General features: G+C 39.8%; 2 long non-coding RNA genes across 3 annotated transcripts in view; one reads left to right on the top strand and one right to left on the bottom strand.

Moving 5' to 3' along the window:
* The window catches only part of LOC139965246 (uncharacterized), a 45,513-nt gene extending 35,168 nt beyond the window's left edge, over positions 1 to 10,345 (top strand). For both annotated transcript variants that reach the window (XR_011792187.1, XR_011792188.1), the window contains 4 exons: positions 599 to 733; positions 2,010 to 2,215; positions 3,944 to 4,034; positions 6,047 to 10,345. This is a non-coding gene — a long non-coding RNA (uncharacterized lncRNA). The remainder of the gene's footprint in view (positions 1 to 598; positions 734 to 2,009; positions 2,216 to 3,943; positions 4,035 to 6,046) is intronic.
* Positions 1 to 12,285, bottom strand: part of LOC139965247 (uncharacterized) — a 50,752-nt gene extending 38,467 nt beyond the window's left edge. The window contains exon 1 of the long non-coding RNA XR_011792189.1: positions 12,133 to 12,285. This is a non-coding gene — a long non-coding RNA (uncharacterized lncRNA). The remainder of the gene's footprint in view (positions 1 to 12,132) is intronic.
* Positions 12,286 to 19,977: the final 7,692 nt, after the last annotated feature.

Below are 19,977 nucleotides of genomic sequence, written 5' to 3'. Positions count from 1 at the left end.
CTGGCAGGGGTACCCCACTAATAGAAATCACTGGAAATGCCAATCCCTTACATATAGAGTCCTGCCTATCATTTTCCAGTAGTTTTCAACTGGTTAACTTATGAGCTGACCTAGGTCAATGAGGGGAGGTGTATTTTAGGGGTCCACTGGCAGGGATACCCCTCCAATAAAAATTACTGGAAATGCACATCCCTTACATATAGAGTGATACCTATCATTTTCCAGTAGATTTCAACTGGTTACCCCATGAGCTGAACTAGATCAATGAGGAAGGGGCATTTTAGGGGTCCACTGGCAGGGGTACCCCTCTAATAGAAATTACTGGAAATACCTATCTCTTACATATAGAATCCTGCCAATCATTTTCCATTAGTTTTCAACTGGTTACCTGATGAGCTGACCTAGGTCAATAAGCCGGGGAGCGGTATTTTAGGGGTCCACTGGCAGGGGTACCCCACTAATAGAAATGTCTGGAAATGCCAATCCCTTGTGGGAAACCTGAGCACCTCAGGTAATGTTTCCAGCTTTCACTGCTATGAAAAATCCTAAAATAAACTCATTTAACTGAACATATAGTGTCACATTATATTTTTCATAGGTGGACACAGAAACTGCTACCATATTGCTGGTACTCTAGCTGCTGTCTGTTACCGCCAGTGCAAACCATGGCCATGCTGGAGTGACAAAGTTGCCAGTGATAAAAGCAGTGGACTTTCTCACTAAGTTTGAAAAGGTTTGATAATTTTCGGTTTAATGTGTTAATGTGGGAGGATTTAGGTCTACTGAAAATACAAAGCAGCTTCTTAAAGACCTACTGCATTACCTCCAAGTATAACATGCTGCAACCAAGAAAGTGTTATGTGATTATGTAATAGACCTGCCATGGTCGTAAACTGACCTCTCTGCATGCAGTGTCTGGCATGCAATAGAATCTGCAAACCTAACTGCAATGACACATTACCACATAATACCATATGCAAAGTATATTGTCGCTAATGTTAAGTGGAATGGGCTAAGCATGTACCCTTGTCCAGCCCAAGCATTAAAGTTGTGGTATTAAGTGAAAGGGTACGTGGCCTAACAATTAAAGCTCTAACCAGAGTAGGCCTACAAAGTCAATGGGATTTTACTGTGTAATTTCCTTCACATGCAGTTACTCAATGCAGAAGTTCCATTGACTTACTGTGTGGCAGTAAAAACAATGTTGAAGAGCAAAGTCCTTGCGAAGGAAGAATAAAGAAAGGTCTCAACGACATTCATGTTTGTACTGTATATATAATAGATACGCATGTACGCCGAAGCTCTTGAAATAGTGAAAAAAAATCTCCCAATCAAGCTACTGCATTGCAAAGGAAGAATCAAACAAAACGTCTAAAATATTTTGGGGTTACTCTGTAGTGTAACTTAGTGTACTACTTGCAACGTACAGGGCACCGACAGCAAAACATAAAGAGTGTGAAGGCAAACTTTGCCGTTGGCGAGGCGCAATTTCAGGGGCACCTGGGCATGCAGCAAGGGCAGGACGGCTTTTTGCCGTTGGTCATGTCAATTGAAGCCCTGGGTTTGTAATATAATGAATTTCTCCAATGCTCAAAAACAAAGCGGCTGATATGGTGATGTCACTGCCTCTGTGCAGACCTATCAAAAAATGGCCATTTTGCTTGATGTGACCAATGAGTCATGTAATGTTATTTGAGACCACAAAAATCTTACAACTTCTTGTGTATTTTGTCTTTGTTCTGAGGCACCTGCAGTTTTGATCATCTGTGTGCTAAACATATCCATTTCATTCTGTGACTATCACTTTAAGCAACTGAACAATTAAACCTCAGAACAAAGACTTGATGGGCCAGTGTTCCATTTCTCATTATACAAATGTCATTGTTACAGGTTCAGAGTAATTAGTATAAAGCAAATACTAAGACAATTTATGAAATTCAAAAATTGAATTGTATCTTGTAGGTTTCTTCTAATAATTTATTACAATTTGTGTTAACTGCTTTACACAGTGGATGTACTATCAATGCATTCTTGGAAAAGAACACCCCAGCCATGAAGGAGGCGCATATCTTCTGGCACTTGGACCCAACAAAAGAAGCATTTCACAGTACTTCATTGTTGTAGACCATCGCCCTAGCCTGTTCTGCACTTACATGATGCCTTGGGAGAACTGATGCACTCTTTAAGAGCCACGTTGTGTTTGGCCTTCACCACAGTAAGTATGCATCTCCTTAAAGGCATTGAAGACTCGCCCCAAACCGAGTGCCGCCCTCTGAAAAAGTTAACTTTCCGTTGCTTGCACGTGAAGTTTTTTTCTTGTTGCTACAAAATGCAGACAGTAATGAAACGTAATACCTTGTTATCTTTTATCTAGACCTGAGATGTCCATCTCTGCTATGTACACTGTGTTGTGCCCGGTATTGACCGTAGCTGCATGTATTGAGTGTACACTAGTGTCAATAACCGAAAGTAGCAAGCTGTGTGTTTTCTGGGATCGATGGTGGTGTCTAACATGTCTATTACACCTAGTTCAGATTACCGACATCAGATGTTTCTTTGTGCGCGAGTTTTCACTCCATTTAAGTTTGGACATTTCTACAAACACAGTCTATGAAATAGATATCACTAATACCCATCAGGCCCAACATGTGAGGATGCTTACTGTAGATCTAAATTGCAAGAATTAGTTGTTTCAAATGCAAAGCTTATCTTGGTAGTGTACCTCCATTGAGTTAACTGTATGTGAAGGAAATTACACAGTAAAATCCCATTGACTTTGCAGGCCTTCTCTGGTTAGAGCTTTAATTATTATGCCACCCTTTCACCTAATACCACAACTTTAAAGGGTGTGAAGACTCGCGCACAAAGAAACGTCTCATGCCGGTAATCTGACCTAGTTTCTAATGAGGTGTTGCAGAAGTGTAAGACACCACCATCGATCCCAGAAAATACACACAGAGCTTGCTACCGTCGGTAATTAGACACTAGTGTACAGTCAATACATACAGCTGTGGTCAATACCCACAGCACAGTGTAAAAACGATACAGCGATGGACATCTCGGCTTGGTCCAGCTAAAGATAACAAGGTATTACGTTTCATTACTGTCTGCATTTTGTAGCAACAAGCAGAAAACTTCACTTGCAAGCAATGGAAAGTTAACTTTTTCAGAGAAAAAGGGCGAGTCTTCAATGCCTTGAATTAGTAAGGCACATGAGGTTACAACTTGGATGTTATGATGGGCAGAATGTTTTGCTGAAATGTTGCCAAGGGGCATGTTGTCGGACACTTGGTGGGTATATAGTCCCTTATTACATGTGGGTGATAATCCCTTATTACATGTGGTGGGTAATAGTCCCTAATTACATGTGGTGGGTTATAGTCTCGAATTACATGTGGTGGGTGTTAGTCCCTTATTACATGTGGTGGGTAATAGTCCCTTATTACATCTGGTGGGTGATAGTCCCTATAATTACATGTGGTGGGTGATAGTCCCTATAATTACATGTGGTGGGTGATAGCCCCTTATTACATCTGGTGGGTAATAGTCCCTAATGACATGTGGTGGGTAGAAGCTCCTAATTACATGTGGTGGGTAGTAGTCCCTAATTACATGTTGTGGGTGTTAGTCCCTTATTACATGTGGTGGGTAATAGTCCCTAATGACATGTGGTGGGTTATAGTCCCTAATTACATGTGGTGGGTAGAAGTTCCTAATTACATGTGGTGGGTAGTAGTCCCTAATTACATGTTGTGGGTGATAGTCCCTAAGTACTCCAATCCCTTGTATCTTGCCACTCATGCCTTAACGTCGCTTCTCAGTATTTGCTCATGGGAACACGGACACTCATAAACACTCATGACTGCTGTACACAGACTGCCACTTATGATTGTCCATAGCGTTGTAATATATATTGACATTTCTTCTCTCTTTTTATTTACAGTAATTAGGGTCCAGTCACCTTTTTGCATGTGAGTGATATTCAGTTCAAGGCCCCATCTAAGATCTCATCCATCCTGATATTCACAGGTGAAGTATTATTAGAGTGATTCGGAGGTCGTTGATAACTATCCTCTTCACTGAATATTTGTTAAGAGTGATATTCAGTTCACATACAAGTTAAGATAACATCCATACTCACAGCTGTTCTCATTTAGTGAATTAAGGAAGCATATAGTTATTAAGCACGCTCCATTTTCATTACCAGATTGACCTCAGGAACAAAGGGAACATAATTTGGAGGATGGTGTTGAACATATTGATTATGGTGATAATGTGGAGGGTGATGGACTTGCTACCTATGTAATCCTTTCCCCTCAAGAACTTCACTCAGGCAGCAGGGTTAATAGGCTATGTAAAATGTCTGCAACCTCAAAGGTCTTTCAAAATACTCTAAACCTCTTGCCATGTTTTGATTGTTTTATATTGAAATTTATTTTCTATTTTTGTTTTGTTAGTCTTATTGTTGCTATTTCTTCGGCTGTATTTGTTTAGTATTTTAGTTTTATTGTATGCTGTCATATTTTATTGCTTTTGTCTTTAATTTCTGAATTTTTTTGTTTTTTTATTAATTATTGTTAGTTATTTATTTCTGTAATTCTTAGGATGCAATATTTTTAGATTGTATTATTTTTAAGCTGTAATACTTTTTAAGTTGTATTTTTTAAAAAAAATTTTTATGCGTTTCTGTGAAGCTGCTTTGAGATCATTCTTTTGATGTAAAGCGCTATATAAGAATAAATTATTATTAATTCAATGGATAATGTTATTGGTGAAATCACTGGTAGTGTACAAGCTGACCTTCGAAGAGCATGAATTGGAAAAAGACTATTTAATGTTTACAATGATATCAAAACACCCTTAGACAGTCTATCAAACCTCTGCCATGAACTTTACTCTGAATTCAAGCAAAATAAAAAATTATTACAGTATTGTAATGCTCTCCAGTTCCATTTTTTTTTTTTTTTATAATGACTTTGAGACCGTGAATTCACTATGATCAAAATCATCTATTCACAAGGTACATTTTAATTTGTTTTAAAATATCTACCTCCTAGGTGTAATTCTATTTGAATAGCAACCAATGTGCTGCCCTTTGTCACACAGAAGATATAAATAAATGTGGGTTTGGCCTTATTCTCAAGCACATAATCAAAGATGTAAATGACCTGCCTGGGCATGGTATTCTACTCAGTTTAGTGCAGACAATCTTGGTGGTAACTCAAATTTGGTTTTGTAGAGAGCTCGTTGGCAAATCATTATTGTCGCCTTTGTTTGACCAGTCGTAAAGATGCACAACTACTTTACAGTGAGAATAACATGCAAATAAGAGACAAAGAATCACAAGATTTGCATGTGCAACAGGCATAGCAACATGAAATTGTTCATGTTCAACATGTCAAGAGGGGATCTACTTTATATAATTTTGCATCTTTCCATATTCTTCGTAATTTTTCTTTGGATTTGATGCATGATCTCCTCGAAGGTGTGGTCCAGTATGGAACTACAACTGGTATTGTCATATTTAATATCCGATAAAGAGCCACCTTTAACGACACCAAATTGTTTAAATAAAGAAATAACAACTTATGACTATGGATCAACGGAAAAGTCAAACAAGCCTTCTCAAATCAAGTTACGATCACAGGGCAATGCTATTGGTCAAAAGGATAGATACAATCTTGGTGTTTTAAAAGATATTTGCCCCTTGTTATTGGACATCTTTTACAGGAAAGGGACATATCTTATTTGAGCTGTTGATGAAGTTATTAAATTGCATGGATACAATATTTTCACCTAAACTAATTCATGGGTTAATTGTACAAGCATACTTTGCAGATTATCATCAGACAAGTATCCTGGATTTTCTAACCCGGGGGTGCTAATTACTTTCTAAGCGGAGCGCCACCATCGGTTGGCACACAGCGTACAAGAACATTTCTGGTTTTGATACCCCCCAGATCACCGGGTTTGAATATGACCAACCAGATGAACACTTTTGCCTGAGAACCAAGTATTTCCTAATAGTTTTTTTTTTCATCCGTAGCTTCTTTGAAGATTGTCATCAGTCAACCATGTTCGGCCTCATCGCATGTCCTTTGGATCATTACCCTTCAATACTATACCCTTCAGCCCCGCTTTTCAAGGTTATAATTCCATTATTTGTTCAGAATTTGAAAATATTTCTCGTGAATAAATTCATCTCAAAACATATCCGAAATGTTGCACAAAATTTCATCTATGGAAAACCAATACAGAAAAACCTCCTTCAACCCCTAACAGACCAGTCAAAATTGCATGAGTAGAGGGAAGTATGATGAAGAATGTTAGTCAGGGAATTTATGAAAATTCAGACAGTTTATTTATTGGTGTACAAATATTAAAACCTCTTATAACAGCTTCTGTAAAACTTTGTTATATGTTGATATTTCCGAAACCGAACACTACACACATAACTGTAGAAGGGAGGGAGGAGGGTGGGTGTTGCAGCCCCCAACCAAATCTTTTTGTGAAAATTTGGGCAATATGCTGAGAGAAAAGAAATTGCAATAATGTAGCTAAAGGAAAGCAATTGTTTAATAAAAAATCTCCATGGTAATTAAAATATAGTTTTAAGCTTTCCCGACTATTTCGCCATTTCGGTAATAACCCGGCAAATGATTGTATGTAATTTTGCATGTGATGTAGTAAGCGATGCATGCCTATACGATATGTACATTAACATGATGTTGCAAAACTGTTGGTTATATTTTTCAGGCAAGTCGTTACAGCCGCCCACCCCCCCCCCCCCCCAAATCAAACTGGGCTCCTATGACTAGTACTACACACATAGACAGTTTGGAGGCTGTCCATCCTGGTATGCCAGTTTCATGCTCACTGATGTGATGTGATATCTGCTGTTTGTTTTACAAATTTGAATAATTGAAATGAGACTAAAATATATAACTTTTATCTGTTGATTGTGCCATGCCCCACCTTTTTTTTTCATTTTGAAAGACGCACAGTTTTAAGTTTCCTGCCTTCAGTTTATGGAAGATCTTGGAATTTTCATCCCTAGATATTGCTAGATATCCATACACTGTGACAGGAAGACAACAAATCAATCAAATGTTGTACCAATTCATTTCAAAACAATCGCTAGGGACTTTTCATGTTGGACCATGGTTCAGAAAAATTGATATCAAGTTATGATTGGAGTGTTATGACTGTGTTGTCTCAAAAGTGCTAGATGCCACACTGCTTACTGAATTAGTGTTTGATGTAAACTGGGTGAACCTTGGTGGGACTGAAGTGTCACCATGTGCTTTGTTATGACATAGACGTCATTTGGCCAGTATACTTAAGTATAACAGATACTGATTCATAAGGATTTTTTTTGTTCTCATTGTTTAGAACACACTGTATTACTAAACATTGTCTCTTCAGTGGATTGCTGTGAAAAAGGCAAACCCTCAGCAGACTGCTGTTGATTTCAAACTCCTCTCATTACTGAGATCTGATCATCACAGTGATGTCTGTCCAAGGCACGTAAGTGTTCAGTAAATTGATTGCACTTCTTAGTAATGCACTACTTAGGACTGAGGTGCCTCAGTCAATGTTGGTTTACAGCAATTGTTTATATCCATAGACAGTGGCTAACATATTAATAGTGAGGTAAAAGGTTGTTCAAAAGAGCTATCCTGTAATTTTTTATGTGATTACTTACAGCCCCAGCATGTGTTTAAACATCAAATTATTATCGTCACTGTAATTGGCTTTCCTGCAATTAAATTTTTGAGACAAAGGAATAATGTTTCAAGTTTATTTTCCACTTTCCATATGTATAAACAGTAACAGAGTCAATGAAAATAATATGAATAATATGAAAATAATAACAGTAAACAAAATTCAAAATATGCTATAATGAAAGTGGAGGAACCAGAAGTAAGTAGAGACTTTTCGAGTCTGGACCCTTAACAAACAAAAGAGAATTTCAAAAATCACATAAGTACTGAGAGAGTAGAGAGATAAGGAAATACAGAGAAGAAAAAAAACATAAAGCGGAAGCGAAGAAAATATAAAAGCAAATCCATACAAAGAGACAATGTAACAGCTCACCGTGGGTGGTTTGTACCATTAGTTAAAAGGTAATGCTTGAGTTTTCTTTTAAATGTGTTAAAAGTATTTGAGTTTTTGATATCTTGATCAAGTGAGTTCCAGAAATGTACACCAGTGCTTCGTACTTGTGTTTGGCTGCGGATAGTTCTAGAATATGGTTGACTCAAAGAGTGTTTATAACAAGTGTTAAAGGTATAATGTTCCGAGTTACTACAATAAAAATTATTGAAAGCTACTGGGAGCGTACCTTTCTAAAATTTATATAAAAAATACCAAGTTGATAATGATATAGGTCAAAGAGAGTAAGAATTTTAAGCTCTTTAAAGAGAGGTGCAGTATTACACCTAAAATGTGTATTACAAACAAGGGCGTAGGAACCGGGGGGGCTGGGGGGCACCAGCCCCCCAGTGAAAAATGTGTAGGGGCGGAAGTATCATTCCGTCGCTTCGCAAGTCAGAAAACCCCTTTTTCATTTCCAAATTAGAAAATAAATCTCATTTGGAGCACCAAATTGCATCTAAGGCCAGGTGAAAATACAAAATTAAGTTTACAAAATTGAGTGGGTGTTGAAGTGTGCTATATTGCACGAATATGCATCTTTGGCCACCTGGAAATGCAAAAAATTCCAAAGGGGAGGGGGACACCCCCTCCTCTTACACCCCTCCCCCAGGCCGGCCATCAGTCTTCAGCCCCCCCCCCCCACTCAAAAGTACCTTCCTATGCCACTGATTACAAATATTACGAATGACACGTTTTTGTAGTCTATATAACCTTTCAAGTGTTGTTCTGTGAGTACATCCCCACAGAAGGAGACTATAGTTCAAATGAGGGAGCACAAGTGTGTTATACAATGTTAAAAGTGCACTCCGGGGTAAAATGGTTTTTAGTCTATTTATAATGCCATTAGATTTTGAAATTTTAAAACAGATATTATGAACGTGTTCTGTCCAATTTAAATTTTCATCAATTGTTATTCCTAGAAAATTTGTAAGAGGTGATGCTTTTATCTGTTGACCATCTAGTACAACCATTATATTACTCGTGTCATGAATTTTATTGTCAAATATCATAAGTTTTGTTTTCAGTATATTGAGAGATAGTTTGTTTGAATTAAGCCAGTCAGATATATGATGAAATTCACATTCGACATCCTTAAGAGTATCATTAAGATTTTTATTTTGATAACATGTAGTTTGACACAGTAGTATTGTCCGCAAATAAGATAAAGTTAGATTTTCTTGACGAATAGTGAATGTCATTCATGTATAGTATAAATAACAAAGGTCCTAAAATGGATCCTTGTGGCACACCAATGTTACAAGTTAAGATTTGGGAGGATCGCTACTGCCAAATTGGACATAATTGTGACGATTTGTTAGATAACTTTTGAACCAACTATGCGTTGTGCCGCGTACACCATAGGCAAGTAACTTATTCGTTAAAATATTATGGTCAATATAGTATCAAATGCTTTAGAGAGATCTATAAAAATTGCGGCAGTTGATTGTCTATTGTCACAACCGGTAGAAATTTTGTCAATGAGATTTAAGGCGGCCATGTAAGTAGAATGATTATCTCGAAAACCATACTGATTTGAATAAAGTATGTTGTGTTTTGATACAAATTTGTACAACCTATCATACTCTAAGCGTTCGAATATTTTAGAGATTGAAGGAAGAAGTGAAATAGGTCTATAGTTAGAGAAAACCTTGGGGTCACCAGTTTTAAAGATTGGAATAATTTTAGCAGTTTTTAACTGACATGGGAATACACCCTTTGAAAATGAAAGATTGATTACATGTGTTAATGGTTGTACTGTACTATAGCTTCCATCGTATATTTAAGAACAACATTTGTTATGTTATCATAACCTGGACTTTTACCGTTTTTTAAATTTAATATTACAAGACGTACCTCATCTACATTGGTAGGGAACATAACAAAAGAATTCGAAATATTACTATTTACAAAACTTTGTGGGTTGTGATGACCATTGGTTAATTTATCTGCTAAATTTTTGGCAACAGTAGAGAAGTAATTATTGAATCCTAAATTGTTATGACTTATAATGTGAAAATATTGTGATCTGATTTTACTTTCATTCAAAAGATTAAAGTTTTTCAGTCAGTTTGAACTCAAATGTGCCTGCAAATGTAATTTGTTGAACTTTATATGAGACAAGCTTTTGTTCATTCTTGTTTATGCACTTGATAAATAGTTTGCTTTCTATTTTCTGTTAACGTTTCATCTGTACAACTGATGCTTTCAAGATAAATAAAGCTCGAATCATTGAAACTTACTATTTTATTTTTTGCCTGTTGTTTATTGCTTGAACATTTGGACCAAACTTAGGTGTTACTTTGAAAAGGTGTTAACAAAAGAATTAACTCAGTCAAGATACGATAAAACAAAATGCCAATCAACATCAGAAGATGTGGTATTTTCCTTAATTTACGATGAAACACAAGATGAAAGATATATAATAGTGTTTCATGCTATTTTTACGAAAGTCCTAATCATTATTATAACGTAGATCGTTTTTAAATATGCTTTTTCTCTACCAAACAAACGTGTTGCTAGTTTTATACGAGAGTCCTAAGAAGAGGACGCTATCCATAAATGCTGTTGACTCTACTGAACTACGTCACACCATTTCGGAGTAAACATCAATACAGTCAGTGCTACTTCTACACCAACCAGAGAAACGATACTGACACCAAAGATAACCGATTTAACACCCTTTGTGGCGTATAAGTAAATGATTCCCAAGTTGGTGTTAATTAAACACTAGCTGGTGGCAAATATGCACTCCAAAAAAACTACAAATTTGTCCCATAATCTATACTCTGCCTAGTGCATTGGCAGAGGGGGGGGGGGGAATAGTGTAAATCTGGATGCCAGGCACAGCAGTCTTCGAGGGGCAGCGGTATACCCCACCCCGTGAGAGCAGTGGACATTATGTTGTGTCCATGGGCAAGGCGCTACATATCTCTATTGCCTCTCTTCACCCAAGTGAAGGGAGCCTAATTTGATTTTGGGGGGGGGGGGTTAACGACTTGCCCGAAAAATATAACCAACATTTTTCGGCGTTCAACATGTGAATATGCATATCATATAGGCACTCATCGGTTATTACATCACATGCCAATAACATACAGTCATTTTCCGTGTTATTACCCTTCCATATTGGTTACAATTATTGGGGAAGTCGTTCCAACAATAATGATAATAATAATATAAGTTTAACAATTGAAAAACACCTTGCAAATTATTCTTCTTTCAGTAGGTGCCCGAATTGTTTATAGCATATTGCCCGAATTTTCACCCCAAAAAATAAAAAACGCACTGCTGCAAATTATTCTTTTTTTCAGTAGGTGGCCGAAAATTTCTCAGCATATTGCCGAATTTTTACCATAAAAGTTGAAAAACACACTGCAAAGTATTCTTCTTTCAGTAGTTGCCCGAAAAATTCTCAGCATATTGCCCGAATTTTCACCAAAAATTGGTTGGGGGGCTGCAGCCCCCGCCTCCTTCCCCTAAGCCTGGGTGTATAAATGGGGACCTGTGGGCGATGTTTAGCTGCTGCCATGTGGAGGGATTTTCTCTATTTTTGATGAGTTATCGTAAACCATAGTAATATTGTTATGCGCCTTGAGCACCGTTATCGGTTGATATGTCTGCGCTTTATAAATCCTCAATATTGTTATTCTCATTATTACTGAATGTGGGGCAAATCCCTCGGTTAAGTTATCTTCATAAAACCTCCGAACATTTTCATCCTCCTTGCATTTCGTATTACAAAACCACATGTTCTACGCAGACTGAGGAGTGGGTGTTCTATTTTCCCCACCCAACAGGCACGACTTTCCCAGAAACAGTAGCCAAGTTACGATGGGAGTAAAAATGAATGATTTGATTGTTCATTTCTCAGGCTTTTTATGATATGCCTCCCTTTCAACCTCACATAATACAATATAGTTATTAGCACAACTTTGCACGTATGGCCGTATTAATATAAAACATACATATACATACCTCAGTATGCACCTTTACACGTTGAATATTTTTTAGGAGAGGGCCCTCGTACAAGGGAGTCGGAATTAACGACCATAATGCCACCCCAGCACCTCCTTGAACTGATGAATCCCACCATTGTTTGTTAACAGTGCGATCGAGCATAATGCGATCGAGGAGTTTGAGAAAATTTGTAAAGAGAAAAATTGTCAGCCAAAAATCCCCCACCTTCGAAGCTTAGTAATGCCCCTTAGTGCCATAAAATACTTACGATTATCGGATATTAAGCACTAACAAAATTACATTGAGTCGCGACACAACTTGTAGATTAGGATAAACTTGAACAAGGTACTGCAAACCAGTTCACTGGCACCATTATTTAAAAGGACGTGAGTAGAGTCACCTCATTGATTCACTGACTTTGAAAGATAATCCTTTGATAAAAGGCCAGACAGCAACACATCCGTATTGATGAGAATTGGCGGGAATTTAGTTTGCAACATGACGGTTAATGATGGAGGAAGCCAACGTTCGTAACTTCGTGCTGCTAATGCAGTGAAGGTGAGTAAAATCTTCCAAATTGAACTAACCAATCTTTTTATTGCTCACGACAAGTTGCTTGTTTTAGTGTTGAGTGAGGAACACAAACTTTATAGAGATATGATCAGTTTATAATAATAACGCGTTGATATTACTTCAAAGAACGGTCTGTACGTAACCCAGTAGCAGTGCTATCAATTGCGTGGGCAATCTAGATTTAAACACCCTCAAGTCTAGGGCTCTCCTTAATGGCCAAGGCTTGCGTATTCCAGTCTTCTATAGTCCTGTGATAAAAACTACTGAAAAGCACGATGATCTTTATTTAGTAACTTGTGGGGCCTTGACCACCAGCCCACTCTGTGTCTCCTCTTATGGAGCAATCTGGCCCCCGGTCTGGTCCCAAAGTAAATAGTTTGGTCTATTCAATGCGTTTGTCGAATGGGGTCCACAATGCTGGAGAAATTATGGCGCAGGAATCAGCGACGTAGCAAGGAATTTGAAAGGGGCAGCACTTTTTTTTGCGATTGATATGGGGGAGGGGGTAGCCTATCCCCTCACCTTTTTTTCCCTAGCCTATCCCCTTTTTTTAACAATTGAAGGTCCTTAGATGCGACCTGATGCAATGTTTTGCCAGTTTCATAATTATCATATTATATTATCAGCAGATTTTGTTTCCTGTTTGAATTCTTTTACAAGTTCTTTTACATATTATATCAGAAGGACAAACGTAGTGCTCTTTTACAATTTTTCCAGTAGGATGATTCTTGTTTATTGTCCAATGTCTGGCTTTAATACATAAAAGTGGCTATTCTTACGACTAGTTGTAACAATAATTCCCTTTGCGCATACGCAGTTGCTATTTTTACGACTAGGAGTACTATTTTTACGACGAGAAGCAACAATAATTTCCGGTTAGGGTTAGGTTTAGGGTTAGGGTTGGATTGAGGGTTAGAGTTAAGGTTAGGGTTACCCCTACTACATGCGCAGTTGCTTTATTTACTTCGAATTCGCATGAATTCGCCGATGTCGTAAGAATAGTTTATAAATAATTGTTACAACTAGTTGTAAGAATAGCCACGGCCTTAAAACATTTGACGAACTTAACTGATGGAAAATATAAACTTTCATATTTTGTAAGACAGCCAGATGTGCAGTGGCCTAAAAACAAATATCGTTATCGCAGTGTATTAGCGGTGAAATAATTATTTATAGGAAGCGCGTATCACGTACGATTGCTAGCTAGCTTCATAACATGCTGTTCGTGCAACAACTTAAAACGAATCATAGAAAGGATGATAACGAACGTTGATGACGTCGTTGTGCATACAGTTCGAGACACTCCATCGAGTGCGGTTAATTAGGCAATATGTATTTTATTACGCAGAGGCCAACTGTAGGCTTGTAATAGGCTACTGGCTACATTTAGCTAATTGCATCTACCAAACTAAGTAAGTAGCTGCATTAGTATAGGTCTGAATGTTAATACGTTTAATCGAGTTAACGGAGCTGACGAGTATTCAAGATCAAAAGAGCAATGACAAAATACCATGAAAACATCAGTTTTTAACAATTTTTCGACACTGACAGGGGGAACGGTCGCTCCCCTGGCTACGTCCCTGGTAGGAATTACTTACTATTGAAGAGTGATGGGCATGCAGAAAAACGGTGTTGATTAAAGGCAGTACGGTAACCATGGGGGAAGGGTGCTGACCTAGCGTGTGTGGGGGATGTGCCCCTTACTCAAATTTTTCAGACTTTGGATCCCTCCCAAATTGTGTGTCCCCTCCACCCACCCACCCCCCTCCACCCAACTAAATCGAACTTTTGTTGTGGGTCCACCATGGCTCCCAACTCTTGAGAAGGTAAATCGGTCTGGGGCAGGGGTATAAGGGGAGGGGTTGAATTTTTGGGAATTTTGGTGATGCCTTCATGTTAAATGGTGGCACTTAGAAAGGCTTTTGTCACCCAAAATTGTCTGAGAAATATGCATTTTTTGTGTGTGTAAAATCAATAAATTGAATAGTAGGTGATAATTCATTCTTTCCCATGGCATGAAAGTGTTCGCTGCTCCCCCAGTGAAAAGAAATATAGGCTAATTTGAGGGGCAAATGATGTTGTAATGGAGGTTTTGTACTCTATAATTGTATTGTATTTTTTTAGGTCAATCAAAATCAACATGCAATAGAATCGGTTCAGAGTCAAACCCAAATGTCATAAAATGAAACAACATTCCATGACAAATGAGAAACATCCATAATTCACTCCCAGCACAGACTTGGTTGTTGTTATCATAAAAAACATTGAATTCTCAACTTCTTTTGCCATAAATTATGCATTTATACACTGTAGGATGATATAATTACTTCGTCGAAATTATTCCAGTATGCGGTATGTACAGGTGTTGGTAGACTCCGACCATGAGACTCGTACCTCCTTTGCGTTTACATTGGTTCAAAGAACGGCCTGTAACCCTTCAAGTAATTTTTCTGCTCCTGTTGTATACTGGTTAAAAAGCCCTCTCCGGTATCACAACGAGGATGCTGGTAAGCAGCGCAGCAGTGCAAGTAACAATGCGTGGGCAATCTAGTTTTAAACATCCTCGAGACTAAGGCTCTCCTTAACAGCCAAGGATTGCAGGTGCACACTCCCTTTGGATCCCTCCCATAGCACCCTCCCCAAATTTTGTGTACCCTTCTCCACCACAACCCCATTCCCCCCCCCCCCCCCGAACAAAATCAAACTTTTGCTGTTTTGACTGTTTTTCTGGCCTTATTGTTTCAGATGCAGAAGAAGATGGATAAAGACGCAGGACGATGCTACCAGAAGAAGAGGGGGGGGGGGGGCTTAGTGGGTGGGTTATGTATTTGATCTGTGCTATCTGTTTTTCTAGCCTTGTTTTTTCAGATGCAGAAGACGGATTAAGACGCAGGACGATGACGACGTAAAAAGGATGATATCTGTGGAAGGTGGATGCAGACGGAAGAAGGTGGACTAAGACGCAAGACGATGCCACCAGAAGAAGAGGAGGGTGGGTCCCAGGGTTAGTGGGTGGGTTATGTATTTGATATGTTCTATCTGTTTTTCTAGCCTTGTTTTTTCAGATGCAGAAGACGGATTAAGACGCAGGACGATGACGAGGTAGAAAGAAGGATGATGTCTGTGGAAGGTAGTTGCAGAAAGAATAAGTTGGATTAAGACGCAAGACGATGCCACCAGAAGAAGAGGGGGGTGGGTCCCAGGGTTAGTGGTGGGTTATGTATTTGATATGTTCTATCTGTTTTTCTAGCCTTGTTTCTTCAGATGCAGAAGACGGATTAAGACGCAGGAGGATGACGACGTAAGAAGGATGATATCTGTGGAAGGTGGTTGCAGACGGAAGGAGGTGGACTAAGACGCAAGACCATGCCACCAGAAGAAGAGGGGGGGTCCCAGGGTTAGTGGGTGGGTTATATGTATTTGATATGTGCTATCTGTTTTTCTCGCCTTGATTTTTCAGATGCAGAAGACGGATTAAGACGCAGGATGATGACGACGTTAAAAGAAGGATGATGTTTGTGGAAGGAGGTAGATTATGACGCTGGACTATGCCACCAGAAGAAGAGGGGGGGTCCCAGGGATAGTGGGTGGGTTATGTATTTGATCTGTTCTATCTGTTTTTCTAGCTTTGTTTTTAAAGATGCAGAAGACGGATTAAGACGCAGGACGACGTAAGAAGAAGGATGATGTCTGTGGAAGGTGGTTGCAGAGGGAAGGAGGTGGATTAAGACGCTGGAAGATGCCACCAGAAGAAGAGGGGGGGGGGTCCCAGGGTTAGTGGGTGGGTTACGTATTTGACATGTTCTATCTGTTTTCCTAGCCTTGTTTTTTCATATGCAGAAGACGGATTAAGACGCAGGATGATGACGACGTAAGAAGGATGAAATCTGTGCAAGTTGGTTGCAGACGGAAGGAGGTGGAATAAGACGCAAGACGATGCCACCAGAAGACGAGGGGGGTGGTCCCAGGGTTAGTGGGTGGGTTACGTATTTGATCTGTTCTATCTGTTTTTCTAGCCTTGTTTATTCATATGCAGAAGACGGATTCAGACGCAGGAGGATGACGACGTAAGAAGGATGATATCTGTGGAAGGTGGTTGCAGACGGAAGGAGGTGGACTAAGACGCAAGACCATGCCACCAGAAGAAGAGGGGGGGGGGGGGTCCCAGGGTTAGTGGGTGGGTTATATGTATTTGATATGTGCTATCTGTTTTTCTCGCCTTGATTTTTCATATGCAGAAGACGGATTAAGACGCAGGACGATGACGACGTAGAAAGAAGGATGATGTCTGTGGAAGGTGGTTGCAGAAGGAATGAGGTGGATTAAGACGCTGGACAATGCCACCAGAAGAAGAGGGGGGGGGGTCCTAGGGTTAGTGGGTGGGTTATGTATTTGATCTGTTCTATCTGTTTTTCTAGCCTTGTTTTTTCAGATGCAGAAGACGGATTAAGACGCAGGAGGATGACGACGTATGAAGGATGATATCTGTGGAAGGTGGTTGAAGACGGAAGGAGGTGGACTAAGACGCAAGACCATGCCACCAGAAGAAGAGGGGGGGGTCCCAGGGTTAGTGGGTGGGTTATATGTATTTGATATGTGCTATCTGTTTTTCTCGCCTTGATTTTTCAGATGCAGAAGACGGATTAAGACGCAGGATGATGACGACGTTAAAAGAAGGATGATGTCTGTGGAAGGAGGTAGATTATAACGCTGGACTATGCCACCAGAAGAAGAGGGGGGGGTCCCAGGGATAGTGGGTGGGTTATGTATTTGATCTGTTCTATCTGTTTTTCTAGCTTTGTTTTTAAAGATGCAGAAGACGGATTAAGACGCAGGACGACGTAAGAAGAAGGATGATGTCTGTGGAAGGTGGTTGCAGAGGGAAGGAGGCGGATTAAGACGCTGGAAGATGCCACCAGAAGAAGAGGGGGGGGGGGTCCCAGGGTTAGTGGGTGGGTTACGTATTTGACATGTTCTATCTGTTTTCCTAGCCTTGTTTTTTCATATGCAGAAGACGGATTAAGACGCAGGATGATGACGACGTAAGAAGGATGAAATCTGTGCAAGTTGGTTGCAGACGGAAGGAGGTGGAATAAGACGCAAGACGATGCCACCAGAAGACGAGGGGGGTGGTCCCAGGGTTAGTGGATGGGTTACGTATTTGATCTGTTCTATCTGTTTTTCTAGCCTTGTTTATTCATATGCAGAAGACGGATTCAGACGCAGGATGATGACGACGTTATAAGAAGGATGATGTCTGTGGAAGGTGGTTGCAGACGGAAGGGGGTAGATTATGACGCTGGACGATGCCAGCAGAAGAAGAGGGGGGGGGGTCCCAGGGTTAGTGGTTGGGTTATGTATTTGATGTATTCTATCTGTTTTTCTAGACTTGGTTTTAAAGATGCTGAAGACGGATTAAGACGCAGGATGACTATGACGTAAGAAGAAGCGTGCTGCTATGCAGTGAAGGTGAGTAAAATCTTCCAAATGCAACTCATCAAATTTTTTATTAGTCACGACAAGTTGCTTGTTTTAGTGTTGAGTGAAGAACCCCACTTTTATAGAAATATGGTCAGTTTATAATAATAATGCGTTTATATTACTTCAAATCACGGTCTGTAACCCATCAAGTAATTTTTCAAGTAGTTTTAAACATCCTCAAAACTAGGGTTCTCGCTTAACGGCCAAGGATTGCGGGTACACACTCCCTTTGGATCCCTCCCATAACACCCTCCCCAAAATTTGTGTACCCTTCTCCACCACAACCCCATCCCCCTCCCCCCCACCAAAATCAAACTTTTGCTATGGGTCCACTAGATATTGCTAAGGAGACTTATCGTTTTTTAGATGTTACTTTGGCCCTAATGGTAGGCTTGGTCAGTGGGTGGGTTTTGCATTTGATATGTTTGAACTAATTTCTTGCCTTGTTGTTTCAGATGCAGAAGAAGACGGATAAAGACGCAGGACGATGCCACCAGAACAAGAGGGGGGAGGGGGGGTCCCAGGGTTAGTGGGTGGGTTATGTATTTGATATGTTCTAACTGTTTTTCTAGCCTTGTTTTTTCAGATGCAGAAGAAGACGGATAAAGACGCAGGACGATGCCACCAGAAGAAGAGGGGGGGGGGGGGGTCCCAGGGTTAGTGGGTGGGTTATGTATTTGAATTGTTCTAACTGTTTTTCTTGCCTTGTTCTTTCAGATGCAGAAGAAGACGGATAAAGACGCAGGACGATGACACCAGAAGAAGAGGAGGGTCCCAGGGTTAGTGGGTGGGTTATGTATTTGATATGTTCTAACTGTTTTTCTAGCCTTGTTTTTCAGATGCAGAAGAAGACGGATAAAGACGCAGGATGATGCCACCAGAAGAAGAGGGGGGGTCCCAGGGTTAGTGTGTGGGTTATGTATTTGATATGTTCTAACTGTTTTTCTAGCCTTGTTTTTCAGATGCAGAAGAAGACGGATAAAGAGGCAGGACGATGCCACCAGAAGAAGAGGGGGGGTCCCAGGGTTAGTGGGTGGGTTATGTATTGATATGTTCTAACTGTTTTTCTTGCCTTGTTGTTTCAGATGCAGAAGAAGACGGATAAAGACGCAGGACGATGCCACCAGAAGAAGAGGGGGTCCCAGGTTTAGTGGGTGGGTTATGTATTTGATATGTTCTAACTGTTTTTCTTGCCTTGTTGTTTCAGATGCAGAAGAAGACGGATAAAGGCGCAGGACGATGTCACCAGAAGAAGAGGGGGGCGGGTCCCAGGGTTAGTGGGTGGGTTATGTGTTTGATATGTTCTAACTGTTTTTCTAGCCTTGTTGTTTCAGATGCAGAAGAAGACGGATAAAGAAGCAGGACGACTACGACGTAAGAAGAAGCCTGCTGCTATGCAGTGAAGGTAAGTAAAATCTTCCAAATGCAACTCATCAAATTTTTTATTAGTCACGACAAGTTGCTTGTTTTAGTGTTGAGTGAAGGACCCTATTTTTATAGAGATATGATCAGTTTATCATAATAATGCGTTTATATTACTTCAAATCACGATCTGTAACCCATCAAGTAATTTTTCAAGTAGTTTTAAACATCCTCAAAACTAGGGTTCTCGCTTAACGGCCAAGGATTGCGGGTACACACTCCCTTTGGATCCCTCCCATAACACCCTCCCCAAAATTTGTGTACCCTTCTCCACCACAACCCCATCCCCCTCCCCTCACCAAAATCAAACTTTTGCTATGGTTCCACTAGATATTGCTAAGGAGACTTATAGTTTTTAAATGTTACTTTGGCCCTAATCGGAGGCTT

The sequence above is a fragment of the Apostichopus japonicus genome, chromosome 3, assembly GCF_037975245.1.
Source record: "Apostichopus japonicus isolate 1M-3 chromosome 3, ASM3797524v1, whole genome shotgun sequence".
NCBI lineage: Eukaryota > Metazoa > Echinodermata > Holothuroidea > Aspidochirotida > Stichopodidae > Apostichopus > Apostichopus japonicus.
This window is presented reverse-complemented; position numbering and strand designations above follow the sequence as displayed.